This window comes from Ochlerotatus camptorhynchus, unplaced genomic scaffold (assembly GCF_037179485.1).
Source record: "Ochlerotatus camptorhynchus isolate MF236.1 unplaced genomic scaffold, CSIRO-AGI_Acam_v1.1 ptg000077l, whole genome shotgun sequence".
NCBI lineage: Eukaryota > Metazoa > Arthropoda > Insecta > Diptera > Culicidae > Ochlerotatus > Ochlerotatus camptorhynchus.
This window is the reverse complement of record NW_027040567.1, coordinates 6,464,318-6,483,627: the sequence shown is the minus strand read 5'-3', so window position 1 is coordinate 6,483,627 and position 19,310 is coordinate 6,464,318.

Genomic DNA, 19,310 nt, shown 5'->3' with positions numbered 1-19,310 from the left:
CGATCCCGTCCATGAGATTTTGAACAAATGAACAATCGGAAGTTAACATGATTAAAATGGTTAAAATCATCAATTGAAAATCAGAAGCAAAATTAAAAACATTTCAACTTTCCAGCGCGATCCTACTGCGATCCAATTCCTTTAATTTTAGATTTAAAACATTAATGCATAACGCAAATGAAAACATGGCTCTGTAAAGTTCATTTGATTCAGCCTGTACGCATAAAGTAATAAAAAAAATTAACTATAGGAACTCCTTCATAAATTTCCAGGCCGCTGTCAAGTAACTAAATTTGTTTGAGTCTTTCGCAGCAAGCAACATTGATTGGACTGATTAACTACCATTTAAAGTTATATCTCGGGCGTTAAATTTCCAAATTTGCAGTCCTTTCTGTCTACAATAAAGCATATCGGATCATTTGATAACAAAAGGAAATATGGAACCCATCACAACAGGCATCCCATGCAATTCAACCCATCATAATGGTTGCAAAATAGACAGCAATTATGTTTCACTTTTTCTTTTCACCGCCTGCCTAGTTGAACGATGACTACACACAAACAGCTCCGAACAAGTGTGCCTAGTCCGGTGTGTTTGCCCATCAGGAAAATTAGAAACAGACCTCATCATCTCTCACTTAGTCCGGGCACATTCAGCACACAGAGTGAAATAATCGTTCTTGGAATTTCTGCGGCCAGCATCGCGTGCTGGCATGCTGGGAAAAGCAGACGGAACCCAGATTGCCCCAGTCATTCGTCGTGGGTACCTATCTACTTTAGGTTTCTATATAGAGGATCGCATTGCCGAAAAAAAAAAAAAACAGAAAAGAGCAAAACCGAAACGGTTTCACGAGAAAAGATCGGAGATCGGGACGCACGATTGAGCTGGGTCATGCTTTGGGCCCTCCGATATGATGCCGCCGCCGCGTGGATGCCTTTCGTCGTCATCTTGTTGTACCGCAACGCAGATTCGGCTGTCTTGAATAACAACAAGAAAGCAAAAATCTCATCACGCTGGACCACAAAAATAATAAAATACAAATGACGAAGCGGGAGAAAAACACAAAACGAGAAATAACTGTTCTTTTGGTCACCTGCTCAATGGGAAGCAAGCTGTGGGGGGAATGATGGTGGGAACTTGGTGGGTCAAGTTGGGCACGTCTCAGAATGCGAGTTGTTTGTTTTTTTGGTGTATGACCGAAGAACGCGCTCACTCGCACTTGATCACTCCTAGCTGGACTTTTGCGTTCGCCGTCGTCGGTTGGATTGAGCTCCTCGGAGATTGGGTTGAGCGAGAGGTGATATAGAATTTACGACCCGTTCGGTGGACTCGCTCTTAAAGCGACAGTTGAGCAGAGAAGAATATTGGCTTGTGAGTGCACTGAAAGACTTTTGGCAAAAATGTTCCAAGGGAGTATGAATCAATCTAAAAGATCGTTGTTGTCAAAGTAGTATTTCTTGCTGAAAACATATGCTCACCCTTACCCCCGGACAAGTCGCGAATGACTTAGTGTGGAAGAGACTATAATAAAAAAAAATCCCTTTATTGGAACTTACGGCACGTCAATTCCGCAGACCAGTAACAAAATTAATTTTTGATGAGCTACTCTATTTCATGTTTGGACCTGATCGATGGATTGTACGGTTCTTCTCTAAGAACACATGTTATTGTTGTGAGTAAAATTCCAAGAGATGAAAGAGGAAGTGAATCTGAAAAGAATTCAATTTAATTTTCTTAGCAACACAACATATATCTAGCATTCAGAATCATAAGGGCCGAACTACAACGATCGATTCTCTCCATCGATTTCTTTTTGTTTAATAACTCGGCTGGATTAAATTTTTTTGGTGCGCTTGATATTGCGTTTGCTAGCCAATTCACCCATTTATAGCACTGTGTTATTAAAGCTTCGGAAAATTTGTTGACTTAACTGTAGTAATTCCTTGGACGATTTTCGAACTTTGGCCTTCATTATGGCCCAAAATCTTTCCACCGGACGAATCTCTGGTGAATTTGGGGGGTCGGCGGTTTTTTGTACAAAAACAACGTTATTGTCCGTGTACGAATCCAACGTCGATCGCGCGTAATGGCATGATGCCAGGTCCGGACAAAATAATGTCTCGCCTCCGTGGGACCGCAGGAAGGGCAACAGATGCTTCTGGAGGCACTCGGTGCAGTCAATTTTGCTGTTGATGGTACCCATTGTGATGTACGGTTTACTCAGTTTACCGCATTGGCCTATGGCCTGCCAGAGCAAGTATTTTTTGGCAAATTTGTCCACTTTCTTCTTCCTTATGTCTTCCGGAACATCAAACCGTGATTTGGCAACATAGAACTCCAGCCCCGGTATCTGCTTTGCATCTGCCTAGATGTAGGTTTCGTCATCCATAACCTCACACATCGGTTTCGTTAACCACTCTCGATACATCTTCCTTGCGCGGGATTTGCCCGCCGTGTTTTGTTGATCACGCCGGTTCGGTGCCTTCCGGACCTTGAATACACGACGCCCAGCTCGTTTCATGGTTTGCTGAACGAACCAGGCGGAACACTTTGCCTTCAGAGCCGCGTCGCGAATCGAAAGGTTCGGATTACGCTTGAAATAATCCAACAACTTCCGGGCCTTCACAGGGTCAGCTGTCTTCGATTTTCTTCCACTTTCAGCCCGCCGCTCGGTCATCTGGGACTCCTTAAACGATTTTACCACCCGAGACACAGTTGATGGGTGATTCCCATTTGTCTTCCAAACCATCTCATGGTCGCAGTCGGATTTTCCATGACGGCGCGTATAATTCTCCGACGATTTTCTTCTTGTTTCGATGACATCTCAATAACCACTGAATCGATTGATATGAAATTTTGCACATGTAAACAATTCACTCCAAACTAGTTATACCCAGATTTTCATCAATTTTTACCCACGGATAAAAAAGTTACACACGGAAAAAATGGTGCATTTTTTTTCGAGTACAAGCCCTATGTAGACTCGGGTTGCAGAGTGACCATTTAGTGAATTGTAAAGATCTAGTCAAGCATGAAATCGTTACTGGTATCAAAAGGAAGCTGAAGGATATCGGTTTTTGTGACACGTGTGTAAAAGGAAAGCAGTGTAAACATCTGTTTAACAGCAGTATTGAGCGAGCGACCCATCCCCTGGAAAGAGTTCATTCCGATGTCTCTGGACCAATTGACCCTCCAGGCTGGGATGGTTTCCGGTATTTCGTGTCCTTTATAGACGACTACAGCCAGTCGCACGTGATTGAATGTTTCAAAGATTACGAAGACCTCGTGTCGTCTTACTGGAATCTGAAAATAAGCCAACTAACTGTAAGGAAGAGAGTATTACCAACAATCAATACGAAACTAACGATTTTAAATTGGCTCACCACTTTAGTAGCCTATTGGTCCCAAGCAAACGATTAACGTACCCTATTCTAGTTGAAATTCTATTACTACACTATGTTTGTTTTGATTCGCTATGAAAGTTTGACAGATAACATTAGGGGTGTGTGGATTCATGCAGAACATGCAGGGGTGAGTGAAATAGCTTGGGACTGCTTGGGACCGTTGTTCTGGTACTGAGTGAGCCAAAAATAATAATGATTTTCTTCGGGACCCAGTGGTCTTAAAGTTACCTCTATGGTATTACTAAAATAGTCAAAAGAAGTTCTACAAGCAAAAGGTATTCAAATACAGCCAACCGTTGCTTATTCGCTACAACAGAATAGCATCACAGAGGTAACTCTAAGACCAGAAGGTCCCAAAGAAACGTGCTCGACTTTTTGGCTCAGCTCTGGTACTATCTTCAGTCCCAAGCTAATCGATGCACCCCTCGAAACATAGGATAATCCACGAACCCCTCATTTTATTTGTCAAACTTTCATAGCGAATCAAAACAAACATAGTGTAGTACTAGAATTTCCACTAGAATGGGGTACGCTTATAGATGTACTTGGGACCAATAGGCTAGTCAAGTAGTGAGCGAATTAAAAATCGATAGTTTCCACCGGTTAAAAGCATGGCGGAAAGGTTCATTCGCACGTTGGTGGAGAAGATTCGTAGCATGTTGATTGATGCAAGAATGCTTAAGAACATGTGGTGTGAAGCTGCTCTGACTGCTATCTATCTGATCAACAGAAGTCCAACAGCTGCCATTCCAGAGAAGATAACACGAGCCGAATGTTGGATGTAAGTCAAACCAGACATTGGTAAGCTACGAATTTTTGGGTGCAAGGCCTTTGCCTGGGTGCCTAATCATTCGAGAAACTGTGATGTTCGTTTTGATGAAGCTTGTTTTCCGTTTTTAACGATAGAAAATCCAGCTGAAAACGACTGGTGATTCCAATGCGTTACGAGCAAGAGGGAGAGAATCAAGATGCTTTTGAACGATATGAAATCTGATTCTGAAGGTGTGATTCATGGCGATGAACCGACCGATGATGAGTACGAGCGCAGGCTCCCAGGTAAGTTGCTGAATTTATTCACTAGATTAAGAGCAACATCTGCTGATAAAACGTCCTCCCCAGTAGATCCACCATGTACCTACGAGGAAATCATGAGCCATGATGATCGCAACTGCTGGACTGCTGCCGTGAATGATGAGCTAAAATCCATGAACGACAACGGAGTTTCGAAGTTAGGTCGATGCCCTACCGGAGTAAAGGGCAAACACGAAATTATTGCGACACCGAAAATGTCATGCCCATTTTCTTATAATGTTTAGAATCAAACCAAAATTTTAGGGTAGTTTCATACATATATTTACTTCAAAAATCAAAAGAAAAGTTAATCGATGGAGCCTTGAGTGTAAAATTGAACGCATTTTCGCTTGATGCCCTCCATCAAAGTCTTTACAGTGTCATCCGGTACCAGTTTCTCAGTTTTTTTTTCCATTTTCTTAACATGTCCTTCTCGTTTTTGACTGTCTTCTTGCTCTTCCGAAGTTCCCGCTTCATTATTGCCCAGTACTGCTCCACCGGGCGCAGCTCCGGACAGTTTTACGGATTCATGTCCTTTGGAACAAAATGGACAGAATTGGCTCCATACCACTCCAGGACACTTTTAGAATAGTGGCATGATGCCAAATCTGGCCAAAATAGCGGAGCATACCTTGTATGTATGTAGTCTAGCTCTCTTCTTTGCATTCTGGACGTAGCTCTGCGACATGCCGATCTTTTTAGCCAAATCACGGCTTGAGACGTTGGGATTTGCTTTAATCATCCGCTTCACCTTTCCCTCCGTCTTTTTGTTCTCCGGTCCCGCTTTTCTTCCAGCTCCTTTGCCGTGGTCCAACGTCAACCGCTCCTGGAACCGCTTCAACACTCTGCAGACGGTTGAATGGTGAATGTTCAACATTTTTCCCAACTGCCGGTGCGACAGGTCAGGAAATTCCAGGTGTTTGGAAAGAATTTGTTCTCTCAACTCGCGTTAGTTCACCTCCATTTTCGTTGAATCGAAAAACACGACTTCGAGTTTGACAGCATGTACACAATACACATCAATGAGAAAGTGTGCAAAATTTGGTTGATTTTTACCCAATGGTAAAAAAGTTATGCCAACAATCAATACGAAACTAACGATTTTAAATTGGCTCACCACTTTAGTAGCCTATTGGTCCCAAGCAAACGATTAACGTACCCTATTCTAGTCGAAATTCTAGTACCACGCAATGTTTGTTATGATTCGCTATGAAAGTTTGACAGATAAAATGAGGGGTTATTGGTTTTCCCTATGTTTCGAGGGGTGAATCGATTAGCTTGGGACCGAATAGAGTACCAGAGCTGAGCCAAAAAGTTGAGCACGTTATTTTGGGACCTTCTAGTCTTAGAGTTACCTCTATGGTTATGCCCTGTTGAATGTGTCGCAATAATTTCGTGTTCGCCCTTTAAGACCGTTGCAGTCAAAATGGGTGTTCTGCACCAAGCAAGCACCAGTAGCAAAGCTCACGACGATATGAACTGTGCTGGTGGTTGGTATTCAGAAGCGATGCCACTTCCACCAAATGGATATAAAAACAGTCTTTTTGAATGAAGAGTTACGTGAATCGATTTACATGGCAGTTCCGAAAGGTGTCAAAGCGAATCCCAGTGATGTGATGAAGCATGATTATTGTCTCTATGTGTAGCTAGGAAAAGGAGATGAAGATACCGTATATTTGGTGTTGTATGTCGACGACTTACTTATTGTTGGACCCAAGTTGCGAGTAATTGAAGATTTGAAGACCCAACTGACCCTTGAGTTCAAGATGACAGATTGTGGTGCAGTAAATTTTTTCCTTGGGAGGTTTGGTGGATTGGTAGAATTCTGGTGTCCCAAACGGCTGCTATTGAGAAACTGTTGCAGAAGTTCGGAATGGAGCAATGCAATCCAACTCGAAAACTGATGGAAAAGGGCTTAAAGCTACATCGAAACACTACTGAAGAGATACAGCAGCCTTACCGTCAGATGCTTGGAAGTCTGATGTATTGCTTTTCTGTTGGGTATCTTGAAAGATTCCAACAACAACCTGGACAACAAAACTGGTCGGCACTTAAGCGAGTAGTCCGATACTTAAAAGAACGTTATGAAGGCCCGAAGCTCTTTACCGGATTTGCAGACGCAGATTGGGTAGGTGATCAAGAAGATCGTAAGTCAGTAAGTGGCTTTGTATTCAAAGTTAATGGAAATACGGTGTCCTGGTCAAGCCAAAAACAGGCAAGCGTGGCGACTTCCTCAAGTAAAGCAGAATATATTGCTTTGAGTTGTGCAGTGGCCGAACCGATCTGGTTGACCGGGATTCTCACTAATTTGGGCATCACCGACGTTGAACTATTTAACATTTTTGAAGATAACCATGGATGTATTGATAAGGCGACGAATCTAGAATCGAAGCGTGCAAAATATATCGATATTCGTTATAACTTTGTAAGAAATCATGTTGCCAAAAGAAATCTTGAAGTCCTACCGATTGGAACTAAAAATCAACAGGCAGACATCTGTGCCAAGGCTTTGGATGGCGAGTAGTTCCAAATTCTTCGGAAGAATGGAGGGTTGAACGATCGAGAGGAGGTGTGATAAAGCAAGAAGCGATCGTTAGCAACTTGTTTGCCACACATTAACCAGCCCTCAAGAAGTACACTCCCGATGATAAGTTTAAGGACACCCCCAAAAAAACATGACAAATTTGTTATGTTCATATCTCTGTCATGTTACGTCCAATTTTCGTTCTCTTTAGATCATTTGAAAGGTATTGAATAGAACTTTCCTCGTAGGCAAATTGTTCAATATAATGTTCAAATTTTGTGTGCTAAAAGTTCACCCAAAATTACAATATTTTTCAAAATTTACTCTGAAGAATCGTGACTGATTTTCTCAGAATTGGGTTGGCCAAATTTTGAAATAAAAGTAGTAGTAGAACACTTATGCTATACCATTCATACCATTCAAATAAGCTTTGGAGATCGAAAATTAAACGTAAAATGAGAGATCATTGAACAAAACATATTTGCATGGTTTTCTGGGGGTGTCCTTAAAGTTATGATCGGTAGTGTATGTATTCTTTTTACTTTAATAAAACTGTTCCAGTTCGTTAAATTCCTGTGTAGTTTCTCTGAGTTTCAGAAAGACCGAATCTATTCTTTAAGCAATTACAGTACACACTTAGAAAATATTACCGAACTCGGTTTGATTTCAACCGAGTTTTTATCTGTTGAACGCGCCGTAGTCTGTTCGGTTCAAAGAGGAATAGCCGAGCTGTCGTTAGTTCTTTTTGTTACCCACAATCTGTCAAAGCTACTGAAAATCTCAGTTGACGAAAAATAAATTCAAACAGAAATAACCGAACATCGGTTTACTCAAGAATTACCGAACGCTGTCAAACAAACCGACCAACCTGTTGTAATTACGGAATTCGGTTCTCTTGGGCAGCGCTCGATTTTATTTTCAAATCAAATTTTCAAATTTTGATTAAGGATACGTTGCTTCTTATTTCCATAAAAATAAAACCAGTTTTATCAAAGAAATGTATGAAATATATTTATTTAATTTGTTTTGGTGAATAAAAAGTTCCGTAACGCGAGTTACAGCGGAGAAAAGGACAGTCAACACAATATCACCAACAATCAATACGAAACTAACGATTTAAAATTGGCTCACTACTTGACTAGCCTATTGGTCCCAAGCAAACGATTAACGTACTCCATTCTAGTCGAAATTCTAGTACTACACTATGTTTGTTTTGATTCGCTATGAAAGTTTGACAGATAAAATGAGGGGTTAGTTGATTTTCCTATGTTTCGAGGGGTGAATCGATTAGCTTGGGACCGAAGAGAGTACCAGAGCTGAGCAAAAAAGTTGAGCACGTTTCTTCGGGACCTACTTGTCTTAGAGTTACCTCTATGATATCACTGACTTTAAAGTCATTCTTATTCAAATGATTTTTAAAATGCCTTTGCAAGCCAGAGACATAACCTCAACAGATGGCGGTAATGTTTTAGCGACGATGTATCACAGTGAGAAATATTTAATGTGTTATGCCTGGTCGTCTTTGGCTTAGGTATTGTTTATTTGATATGAACATATCAGGAATTGTTTTTTAAATCGTATTTGGCTTGCTATTTTTCGACGTAGAACTACGTCTTTGTCGACTATACTAAGGTGAAAATCAAAAAATATGTTTAGTGAAATAGTTTTAGGTTTTGAATGCTTGTAACTTTGTAATTTATAGATGAAATTAATATCCAAATACGCCAATCGATAGGATATTACTTTACAAATCTTCTAAAATAGATACTTTTCCAATTTTCCATAAAACTTTTGAAAAGTGTACAAATGATAATTTTATCACTGTTTTCATAAAATAAACGTTTGTCCCAAACACAGTCGTCATAATCGAATAGCACTTGATTGCACATTGTTTTGCTTGAATCTTAAAACATATAAAATTGCGCTGCCGTCGTGCATCTGCTCAAGTTTTTATCGTAGTTAGGTAGGTTATCACTTTTTTTTCAATTCAAACTTAACACACCCCCCAAGGGGTATTCTGTAAACTAGTAGAAAAACGTGAATACGTTAAATAGAATTACATATTATACAAAGATGAAGATTTTAAAATAAAGTATAACAGTCAAAAATGCAGGACAAACGTAGTTCTACGTCATACTGCGGTCGTGTCTAGGACACAACCCTTTAAATTTTGTTTTGTATTATTTCTTGATATTTTATCTCTGATGTACTGCTGATCTATACCAACGTTCAACAAACTCACTAATAACTTCACAAGAAATTCGAATAAATTAGCATTACAACTTATCTACTTCTGGTTTACAATTCAGGCTAACTAACAGCACGAGATGATTTTCCAGTGTAAGCACATTGGAAAAATTCAAGGGGTAAGTCACTCAACACATTGTGCCAAAATTATATTCTAAACAGCTTGGGCACATCTATCGGCACATTTTCGGCATACCTTCGGCACAATCTCGTAGTCATTAGATTGTTTTTAATAAAATGGGAGCACTGCTGGACAACTGTCATTGAGTTGTTGTTCAGAACATTACGTGCTGTTTGACTGTATGTCCAGGAACATCTTCTAATTGAATATACCGGAGGAACTCAGACCTGTAGTTCACTTATAGATCTAAATACGAAATGTAGGTTCTAGAGTGGGCTCAAGAAAAAGAGGCAGTTAATCAGCCCTCATTAGTACCCTTAATTCAAATAATGCTGCAACTCACACAAAACAAACTAAAGATCTCTTTTCATCACCCTTTATAGTCGGTCTCCAACAATGCTGCCCACCGGTTCCAACTCTTTCCGGCCCAGAGGCTAGGTTTCTGATCTGCCTCTGAGGGCATTATAAAACGCTAAAACACAGGACTATTATTACCCTATGGATCACAAAACACCGATATTTCTCACACTCGCAACTTCCCGCGTCATCCTCAATCCATTTTTTTTCTTTCCTTTATTTAACGTCGGTCTCTGTTCCGCAATCTAGTGCCAATCACCGACGGACATCGATTGCCATCCATTGACGACAATCGAATGTGCAGGAAGGCAGCTTCCACACCTGCATAGGATATCGCACCCATTCACAACACACATGGGCCGGGACCAACGGCTTTACTTCCCTTCCGAAGGAAGACGTGACTAGAGATTTTTATGCCTCAGAAAAATCCCACTGACCTCGGCTGGGATTGAACCCAGACCCATTGGGGTGTTAGAAAGCAGTCACGCTTACCACTACACCACCGGCGCCGGCTAATCCAATTTATCTTTGCGATTTCAAACCAAAACATTCAAGGTGGATATTTTACAAACAATCGCAGCTTGCTCTATGACTGGCAAAATCGACATACTTGCGGCACACTGACAAAAAAGATGACCCAAGATTGGTGTGCGGAGTGACCTACCCCTTGGAAAAATTAGTAAGTAACATTACCAAGCGTAGACATTACAGAATTCAGTTCAATGATGATCAAAAACTTCACCAACATGGCGGGATCGAATTAGGCCGCGCTGCGAAAATGACGTGTTTTTGTTTTGCTGCGTTGGTTCCGTTTACAATTTCATTTTTAAAAACTATTAATTTGAAAGTATAGAAGTGCTGTTGAAAAGTGCATTAAGTGAAAATTTTCAAATTCCTATTCGTTGCATGTGGTGCTTACTGTTCTAACCTACGCGTAGCTAAGCTCAGCTAAGTTAATTTACCTTTTCGTTCCTCTGTCCTCGATAGGAAATATCCATCTAAGTCAAGACGATCATTTCAAAACTTACTAAATACGCGTCAATGCGTCAATCAAGTATTGCACTACTGCTTGATTGAAAGTTTCAGTTTCAGTTAATGTATTGGAGCGGGACTTATCATGTTTTAAAATAGCTTCGGAATGCTTGCGTTCTTGAAATGGGCTATTGTAGCTGCGGTGTAGCTGTCACCTTCTAAATCCCGGGTTCAAGCTTCTTTGCATTCATAAGAAATGATTGCAGGCAGATTTTATCCATAATACCACTGCCAGACATTGGCAGTTCAGCTTCGAACCTGTTCGGATACGGTTGTGTATAAGTTTATTTCTGTTTTGTGCGTGCGTTCGCTGATTTTGCCAGATTAGCGCTGGCACTCTGCCTCCCGGACGGTTATACGTGTGTGATTGGTGGTTTTCTCGCTTTCCGAGAAGTTTTGGAATCGAAAAAGAAAACGTGATGCATCATGTTTGCAGGCATCAGAAGAAGTGTCGCTATCTGCGTTGTTTGTTTTTTTTTTCTTCGCTTGTGCTCCCGGTACAGAAATTTGTGGCGTCGCGTGTGATAGTTTTTGATTTCAGTTTGTTTACGCGTTGTATGATTTTGTGAGCGGTCGCTTCGTGTTCGCGTCATGGAGCAATCGACTACATTCGACCAGAGGATTGATCCCCGTAGGGCGGGTCTATGATCGGAGCTACTACACCAAGCGTGACATAGCTGCTTGCAAGGGATTCAGTTGGACTGATTTGGTGAGATTGTTCCATTTTTCTACTTTTGTCTATTTAAACTTAATTTCTATGAATGCGTATCGTTTGGAATCATTTGATTCGGATGAGACTCTTAACTTTTATTTGTTTACATTGTGTTTCAATTGGTATTCTTAAGAACTTCATAAAATAAGGTTTCAATATTTAAATTGAGCAGATCGACTAGCCTGGTGGCTGCCGCTTTTGCTTACTGAGTAGAAGACCGTCGGGGATCCACATTGTAAAGATTCCCTATTTTCAGCTTTTTTACAGGCTGGAGTTGTTGTTTGAACCATTTAGTTTATCAATTTAATTTATCTGTATAACAATTATTCACAAGCATTCTTCCAGGTCAATTCAAGAATAGTTTGATGATGATAAATCTTCCTAATATTCACATTACAGTTATGACCCGATCCTGTCAATCTCTCCGCGCATCAGACTGTTATTTTTCAATAATTCCACATAATTGTAATTTCATACCTTCCTCCTTCAAGATGAATGTTTAAGATACACATACTTTGCTAGCTGACAAAATGGGGTCATTGCTGTATAATTATTCTCTTTTTGCAGCCTTCATTCAGACTGGATCTATTGATTTAAATTATTTGAGTTTTCTTCCAGCTCTTTGATGACGGAACATCACTAGATTTATACTGTAATGATTCACTCTTACAGCTTTCACCCTGGTTTTGTCTGTTGATTTGATTTGTTTGAATTGGTTTTCAGCTCTTTGGTGTTGGCAGTCGCGGGCGATCAATTTTGCTCATGCTCATGCTCTAAGTTCATTTTCAGCATTTCGATGATGGAACGTCTTCAGATTTATATTATAAGGGGGCTTATTACGGATGTCACATCACGGTGAAAAGTTGTCACTTGTCGTCACGGTGAAGTGATTCCCATTTGATTTGTACGGTAATCACGGCTCTTATTCTGAGTATCACTTTCTTATCACCGTGTAGTGACACCCGTAATAAGGCCCAATGATACACCATTTGGTTTTGGCTTCGGGCAAATCCAAGTATAATGCATGATAACACTGATTCATTTAAAACCATGGTCGCATCACTTATCAAGGTGAATCCTGATCCAACGAACCCAACTTACTAACAAAATCTCCTTTTCTGTGTCTTTTGTTGGAAATTTCAGGGTTACATCTTCCTTATTGGGAGCTGAGGAGACATAAAGCTGCATCATATAGTATGTAAAATAATTATTATTTTCATTGCGGAATACCAGTTTTTTTTTATCCATATAAATGTATTTTCATTATTACGTATTTTAATGTTCTGATATATTTCATTTCTCCATTACATATGTTTACTATATATATATAAATAAATACTGGGTTGGGAGGGAGCATCAGGGTATCATTTGACCTGAAACTGGACGATTGGAGTGGTATGACAACCGGAGTCTAGGAGGGAATAAACACTATCATTTTCTTTATCCTACCGATTCGATTGTGATGGTGTGAATTCTACTCCAACAGTTTCAGTGAGATTGACGCGCCCTTCTTAACAAACCATCCTGTAGGAAGCTTAATAAGTATTGCGAATTGCGTTATTCGATTTGTTGGATCGTATCGTTGGAAGGAGATTCTTAAATTCCCGTGGATTTCGCGTAAGTGTCTCTGCTTACGGGTCCACCCCACCGTTTTTGGCCCTTCATACAGCGATATTGTGAATTCAGATCGGTAGCTCAAATTGATCTTGCTATTAAGTGGAGCTGCATACAAGACAAGATCTTCGAAAGGATGGTGGCTACCTTACATACATACATACAATACCACTGCCAGACATTGGAAGTTAGGCCAAGGGTGAATCTTCTTTCTAATCTATGATTCCACATACTATTAATAACCTTTTACACATCAGAGTGAATTGTGCATATGCTTAGGATCAACAAACATTTTCGGCGCAAAGGAGCAACAGAATCGAGCTGATAACGTTTCTTAATTCTTCTTAAATCTGAAGACTGTTTTGAATAATATGTTTAGGTAATAAGCAGAAACAACGGACAGATAAACTTCTTACAGCTTCTATTTCTTAAATGCTTGACAGCAACAAGGACGTGACCAGGACAACTCTGGTCTGTTGGAGGGAGACACATCCTTTATCTAAGCGGTAGTAATTAATCACTAATTACTATCTAACAGCAACGGATGGCAGTGGGTCTCCTTCTTAACAACAGCTTGGAGCTTGTACCCCCTACAAAATTGTGAAACCTGGTTTATGCCATGCTATGCTATCAAAAACTTCACCAACATGGCTGTTTCAAGAGTTTAAAAAAAACCGATTACCTATATCTTATTTTCATTCTATCGGTAGGTCCTGCCACCTGGTTGATCCAACCATCATTCTTCAAGATCTTTAAACTTCCCCGAAAGTCTAGAATTTTCTGATATTTTCACTAGAATTTCCTACATTTTCACATACAGGGTGCGTGACGAATTTTCGCAGTAAATTTCAAATAGTAATTTCTCATGCTTGTGCATCATGATTTAGATATATTTGGCAGCACTGGATAGCTTATACTGTTAGGTGTAAGATTTAAACAAACAATGTTGAGTAAACGTAAAGATGTCGAAACAAGAGAGCAATCTGTCAGCCGTTGTCGCTTTGTTACGCGCCGGAGTATGCATGAAAGAAATAATTCGGTCGGTAAATGTGTCTGAAAGAACAGTGTATAATATTAAAAAAAGGCTTGGGAAAGTGATAAGACGGAGCACCTGCTCATACTGCTAATAAAGCACAGAAATGGCTTACGGAAAATATTTTGCTAATTTGGGAGGAAGAAATTTGGCCCCCAAGCAGTCCCGATATCAATCCGTTGGATTATTTTGTACAGAGCGTCGTCCAACGGGATACCAATAGAACCCCTCACACCACACTTAAGTCGCTAAAAGCTAAAATCAAGGCAGTGATGACATCTATGTATCGAAACATTTTAAAACGTGCATACTGCAGTTTCCGGAAGCGTCTAACTACAGTCGTCGAAAGGGAAGGCAATTTTTTTGAATAAATTTACTTACAACTTCCATATGTTGCGAAAGAAAATAAATCGCACAAAATTCATTGCTGGAATAACTAACTGGTGTATTTTTTCTCAAATATGCCATTTACTGCAAAAATTCGTCACGCACCCTGTACATTATGATTGATGTCTCACTATCGCCCTACCGTTAAGACGGCTCTTCTACAAGAGGACGAAATACGCGTACCTGTCAAAAGATTAGGAATTATAACGGAATTTAAAGGAAATACATCCATACACAATTATATCATGAACAAACAGACGTAAAACTTTGCTGTTGGTTCAGTCATTTATAATTTAATGTTATTCAAGTTAGTTCTCAGCCGGTCTTGTTTATGGCCATAATTTAAATTGTTCCTCAAAGCACCATAAAAAACCTTCCAGTGTGATCACAACTCAACTTGGAAAGGTTCAGAATCGAAAACGAAGCTGCCAACTCCATTTCTGTCGTGTCGATGCCGGTTGTTGTTTCAGTTTCTGAGCGACTGATAAATGTATAGGTTATGTACCTACCTTCATGAAGCAGCAGTAGAAGTCCGACGGGAGAAGGGGCGCAAATGGTTTCCCGTTCCAATATAGGTCAGTTGTTCAATCGAATGGAAGGAATTAAGCAAAAACATGCGATCGCGCTCTCTCGTTGTTGGCCAAGCGATTCAAGGGCTGGAACGCGAAAACGGAAAGAAAGGGACGGTCGGGGATCGAGGCTCGAGGCGAAACGCGCGGACACCTAAGAAGATATGGTTACGTGGAACTGAGAATCGGCGTTGCCAGATGTACCGATTTATCGGTATTTTTAACGATTTCCGAACTAGATACCGACATACTACAGATAAGGTTTCTCAGAATACCAATTTTAGAGATTCCATACCGATTTATACCGATTTTTTTAAATAATCAAAACTACTATTGCATGCTAGCAAATTTCGGAGAAAATTATCGTGCGAGGCATGTATCTTATTGAATATTAAAAAAATTTTATCCCAAAAAAAATCATCTTTCAAATTGTCTCATGCTTGATACTCTTTTGATTCATGTTTCTATTTCCACGCCGTTTTTTGGCTACCCATGAATCGAGAAACAGTCAATGGCTCTTTCCGGTAATTCCTAGGGAATCGGGAAATACTTTTCAAACATTATTTGACTTCCTGAAGTTTTTGATCATTTTTTACTTCCTGCATTTACCTTACACCATACATTATTTTTCGATTCCTCCCGGAAATTTATTTAAACTTTCCTTAAAAGCTTCTTTAGCCTTCGCTCGAATTTCCGTCTTTTTTCGCCAGTTTTTTTCAACTTTTCTGGAACTTCAGGGATGCTTATTGTGGATCTACACTAGCTGCAGGAACTTCTAATAAGTTCTGAAACTTCAGAAAGTCCAGACTTTTGAGTAAGTTTCGATAAATTAAAGATAGTTTCATTAACTTCTATAAGAAATTCGAAAATCCGGAAATTTCAGGAAAGTCCAGCGAACTTCAGTGAACTTACGGAAACATCAGAAATATTTTGGAAACTGCACAAGTCCAAAGAACTTCAGGGAAATTTTATGGTTTTCAGGACAGTTCCATTTGTTTCAACAGAATTTGGAGAACTTTATTAAGCTTCGAGAACATCAGGACAGATTAATTAATTTCATGGAAATTGTTGAAATTTTCAAGGAGTTTTGAGAAGCTCAGGCAATTTCCGAAAACTTCAGCAATGTTTCGAGGGGCTCATGCAAATTTGGGAAACGTAAGGGAAGTAAATGGGTAGTTCCGTACTTTTTAATGGCAGTGTCGAGAACTTAATATTAAAAAAAAAATCGGGAAGATCGGAGAACTTTAATGTTAATGTTACAATAAATTCAAGAAAATTGTAAGATCACTTAAGACATTTCGTAACCTTAAAGAAAGTTCAGAGACATTCAAAGATGATTAGAGATATTCCGGTAGCCTCATTATAATCAGGGAAGTTCCATGTACTTGGAGGATGATCAGAGAACTCCAAAACAGCCCCATTATCTTCAGGAAAACTGCAAGAACTTTAAAAAAAATCCATGGAATTATGGAATATTCCTAAGAGCATGTTCCAAAACCTTAAGGGGCACTGCGGGGTCTTCAGGAATGTTTTATGAATATCTGGAAAATTTGCTGGATCATTATGACATCCCCCAGAAATATATTTCTTTCGGAATTATGTCCTTGTTTCATTCGACTGTTCCATAAGCGTTCCGACTTTCTCCAGAAGTTTCTTCCAATCTACTTTAGGAAGTTTCTGCCAGCGTCTCCAGGAATTTTCTTCCGTCTTCTCCAGGAAGTTCAATTAAACTTCTCCCAAAAGTTTCTTTCGTCTTCATCTGGACGGAAAAAAAATGGAACATGAAACAAAATTGTGAAAGATTTTGAACGTTAATTACTCAGCTGCCCCTGGTCCAATTTCAATAATGTTATCACCAATCGATCAGAAATATGGCTACGCATCGATGTTGATTTTCAACAAGAAACTGTTGAAAAAGTAGTAATTTTTTTTTATTAATTATTTGATAAGAGCTCAACCGAATTAACTTTACAGAGCCGAGGATTCGTGTTCACTATACAATGCATCTTAAAACTATAGTCAAAAGGTACAACACAATAAACATTTTATCTTCCGCTATCCAATAAGCCTCCTCCACGAGAACGGGAGCCGCTTCCAGTGGTTTACTTGTATGGCAGAGCGATCAGAGCGCTTCCATTGCAGCAATGGACGAAAAACGTGGTCAGCACTCACACATTCATCACGAAACGGTTGTTTTCCAAAGTCGACGATGCATCGACTGAAAGAACTGCTTATGAAGAACAATGAGGAGGACCACAAAATGGTTTCTGCCGAGTGAACAGACGATCGCGTGACACACATTGAGAGTGGTCTGCTTCTGTCGACAGCCAAGTGAACACTGAAGTGGTAAATGTCCAGCATTGTCCAAAAGCGTCGATTTAACTAACAAATCCACCAATTACGTACATGCATATGCTGCTTCCCCAACACAGATAATCATTCCTAGACGACACATGTCGATGTAGCATTACGACGAGGTTGGGTAGTTCAGTGGTTACCGTTTCTGCTTACTGAGCAGAAGGTAGGGAGTTCAATCCCAGGCCTGTCCCCTTCATTGCAATTTTTCACTTTGCCTTATTCTATCCCCACTAGATTTAAATAAAAACAATATTCTGCTTTAACCGATCGCATCACTTACCACAGTGAATCCTGATCTAAAAATAACCTACCTCACTAACACAACTATCCTTCCCGAGACAGCCGTGGAGATGTAGAGGTATTCTCGGTCTCTAGTAATAAACCAACGTCGAACTAATCATTCTTTCCTCCCCAAAAGACCGTGAGGACGTGGCCGGCGCTGGGAATTTGATCAATAGATTGAATTAATGAGCAAGTGGATTAGTTCTGATCAGGCCCGTAGCCAGCATTTGGTTTCGGGGGGAGCTAATTTTATGACATAAAAACTTCAATGATTTATAAAATGTGCGCATAACTAAACATCGAATGATACACTGTTTTTTTTTACCTTAACCAAAATCGGTCAAAACCATGTGTCATCATTTTTTTTTTTTTTTTTTTTTGTTAATTCGTTTTAATCTTTGATCGGAATTTTTAATGAACCATCAGAATGTAAAATAATAATTTTTCAAACTCTTCAATACGCAGTTGTGAGAAAAGTAAAACAAATGTTTGAAATTCAAGAAAATATTTGTAGTTTTATTTGTTTTCTGTTGGTAATGATGATCAAGATTTGCATTCTGTTAAGAAAGACAAAAATATGTTACATATTTTTTAAAACATAATTATTTTAAGATTTTAATGGTGTTGAATCTTAAAATCACCGGCACCGGATCCTCATTCATTTAAATTTATGAAGGCCGTAAAAACAAACATCCCTCGATGCAGTGGTAGCAATGTGATCCACACGAAACACGAACAGCGAATATTACTTTTAAGTTTTTGTTTTAGCATCACTGTATTTTTGTTTTGTTTTTGAATTGATCGTTATTCTGTGATATTTTGTATTGTTCCAGTTAGCTATATAAGTGCAAATATTTAATGCAATTAGATTAAGTTTGAATTTGACTTCCGATGAGGGTGCTGCCTGAAGGAGGTAATAAATAGTGAATGAGAAATGTATTCCTTTACTTCATTTGAATCAGTTGACGATCTCCAAACTGCTGTCCAAAAATCTGAGCAACAAATTAAACACAACGTAGAGCCATATCCTTTACATTATACCTGGTTAATACAAAAGTAAACTTCTAGCTTTACTCTAATCAGTTGATTGATATTATAGCCAAGCCCGAAAGTCGCTGGTTTCCCATTAGTTTTAATTCGTTTCAGTGTGGAGAAAGATCTTTCCACACTGGCTGTAGTGACCGGGAGTGTCACCAAAATCTTCAACAAATCAAGCAGGCCAAATGGCTCAAAATTCTTGTTAATATTTATGGATGTCCGGCACCAGAGCAGAGCTCGTATTCCACCTTTACCTGCAACCAGCCAGTGATGCAAAATATCATGACACTCACGTGACACTCGTCTTCGCATCAACCGACTATCGCTGACAGATCGTTTTGTCACGCAGTGAAAGGTAGAGCCATGGCAAACAATAATCATCAGTGATGGTCGCTGCTCACAAGCAAAACGATGCACTCGCTGTTGATGATGAAAAGCACAACGAAAACAGTAAAGAATTCTGCAGTACGATGATGAGAAAAAACGAAGCGATAGAAGAAAATGAAAACAATGCCTACGCATTCCAAGTTCGTCTCGGCAGGTGCGACTGTGTGAGTTAC